At 31.7% G+C, this 2,498-nt stretch overlaps 1 long non-coding RNA gene across 1 annotated transcript; it reads left to right on the top strand.

Moving 5' to 3' along the window:
* Window positions 1-680: 680 nt before the first annotated feature.
* Window positions 681-1,254, top strand: LOC126885714 (uncharacterized). The gene is made up of 2 exons (XR_007698440.1): window positions 681-866; window positions 1,019-1,254. It is a non-coding gene; the product is annotated as an uncharacterized LOC126885714 (long non-coding RNA).
* Window positions 1,255-2,498: the final 1,244 nt, after the last annotated feature.

Here is a 2,498-nt window from a genome sequence, read left to right as displayed (position 1 = left end):
AATCGGCCACCTGTACTAACGGCCGGTTTAAATATTCCCCAAACCAATTATATCTGGACTACAAAAACTGGCAATACCGGTCACCTTTCTATATCGGCCAATAGCTTTTTCATTTTTAGTGGCCGTTACTGACAGGTTTTACTGTAATTGGTTTGGGGAATTTTTAAACTGACCGTTAGTACAGGTGGCCGGTGTTTGCAGGGGGCCGGTAACACAGGTTATACTGTAGTTTAAATCGAAAAGATTAAATCTTAATTCAAAATTGTATATACAATTATTACAATTATAAACAAACTATATAGTTTAATATCCAAAACATGTTTTTGATTTTATGTAATGTAATGAAAATCTTATTTGTAAATTATTGGTTACAATGTTTAACAATAGGAAATATTCAAGAATAAATAAAATAAAAGTTTAATCCTAACAACACAAAACATTCCAGGAATATAGGTACTACGGTTCTATTCCGTGAACATCTGATTAAATTATGGGTGGAAAGTTACCACAAGATATTCTATGAACATAGTACAATGTCTCCCTGGAGGGGTAAAATTTTCCATTACAAGATTTTAAGAGAGGCCATTTACTGTTCAATTTGCGTTCATTTTCAAATTTGCCGCGCGAGTATCTATGTAGCGTCGCGTGGTCATTGGTCATCACATTTCATTTTCACAAGATAACCGATAACCTAAAAATTTAGTAAAAATTTTGATTGGAAAAAAATGCATCGATAAGGGGGTGTGGGAAATGGAAATTAGTGGCTTTTTTGCTGTACTGTCTGCTAGTCAAATCACACAACACTTTTTTCTATGCTGCTAGTTTTTGCTCTGGGCTCTGGCTGGATCTCTTGTTTAAACAATTTTGTAAGTATTATAAAATCCGTTTTCAATTTTCTTTATTCTTTATGAAACTAATCATTTATGCATGCATATTATTACCTGTAAATAGTACCTATTTCTTTTGATTTTTAATTGTAAAGAATAGAAAAATTACCCTTCATTTTAATTTTTTTTAGAATCAGCTGAAAGTGGCCTACAAAAAAAAACCAAGAAGGAAATGTAAAGCCTTGTGGCTATGAAAGGCAAAAGAGAGATATAAAAAGTGTATTGGCTAGTTGGAAGAAAGTCCACATTGTCCATGCATAATAAGTTATTACTTTATCAACCAATATCAAGAAGATAGCAGGGTCACGAGCAACAACTTCATAAGTTCAAGAATATCGAGGAAATCCAGCTCCTCGATACTACTGGGCAAACTAGAAGATTGAAGAGGACAAAGCCTTTTGAACTAGTTTGAGTGATAGGTGATAGTGAAAAACGGAACATAGTGCTTGTGTGCTGTGCCTGTGTATGTTAGAATAGTGCACGATCTTGTTAGATTAGATAAGAGACACTATGGGGTAAGCTCTTCATTTTAAGAAACAGTAGTAATTTAGGTTAAATTAAAATTGCTCATTGGTCAGTTATGACCAGATTGTTTTTTTATGTTTGGCAAAAAGGACTTAAGTCAGAATTGCACATTGATAATGTTTTGATGATTTCTGGACCAGAAAAAAACTGTTGTAGATGTAAACTGACTGTATGTACAGTAGAATCTACTACAGTACTGTAGAAATCATCAAAACATTATCGATGTGCAATTCTGACTTAAGCCCTTTTTCCCAAACATCAGAGAATTGTAATGTACAATAATTCTCCTATCTGCTTTTTCATGAATTTTGTAGGAGATGAAAAACCATTTTTAGGATCATCTGCTTTCACATGTAAATTTTGACATGTTTTGTAGTAAATAGATAGTTGAATTTACTACAAAACATGTCAAAAAATATATGAAAACAGGAGGTGACTATAAAAAAAGTTTTTAGTCTCTCTTACAAAACTCATGAAAAAACAAATCGGAGGTATGTCACATCAGTGACTATATCCAGGGAATGTCTAAAAAATATACTTTGATGTCCCAAGAACCAAATATAACCTACAGTCCATCTAATTTACTTACTGTTGCACGTCATTATCTACGCCAGAGATCTAAGTTGACATAGTTGCCAACGTATAAAAAGATCCTGAATCCATTTTAAATCAAATATATCACATAATTATTGTAAACGTGGATTATACAACAAAACAAATTAATACTCAATGTAAATAAGTAAAAACTTAAGAAATAGAGAACAAGAATTAAGTTATAATCTTTTAAGATTTGCAGTGCAAGAGTTTTTGCACTGCATTGTTAATAATTAAAAAACGGCTCCGAACTCAGCTTGGCAAAAAGCTGGTAGGTTTCTTTGTATAAGTTTGTCTACAATAACAACTAAAAAAGTTGTCAGATACCTCGATTATTCCAAGTCGTTATAAAATTAGGTGAAATTTATATTTTTATAGTAGAGGATCTTTTTATAGTAAAGTAAATAATAAAAACAGTAAATATAATAAATAAAACAGATACTTATAGTAAAGAATATAAACAAATATGAAGTGTCATCACCGTAACTGTCA

Source organism: Diabrotica virgifera, chromosome 5 (genome assembly GCF_917563875.1).
Source record: "Diabrotica virgifera virgifera chromosome 5, PGI_DIABVI_V3a".
Lineage (NCBI taxonomy): Eukaryota > Metazoa > Arthropoda > Insecta > Coleoptera > Chrysomelidae > Diabrotica > Diabrotica virgifera.
This window is presented reverse-complemented; position numbering and strand designations above follow the sequence as displayed.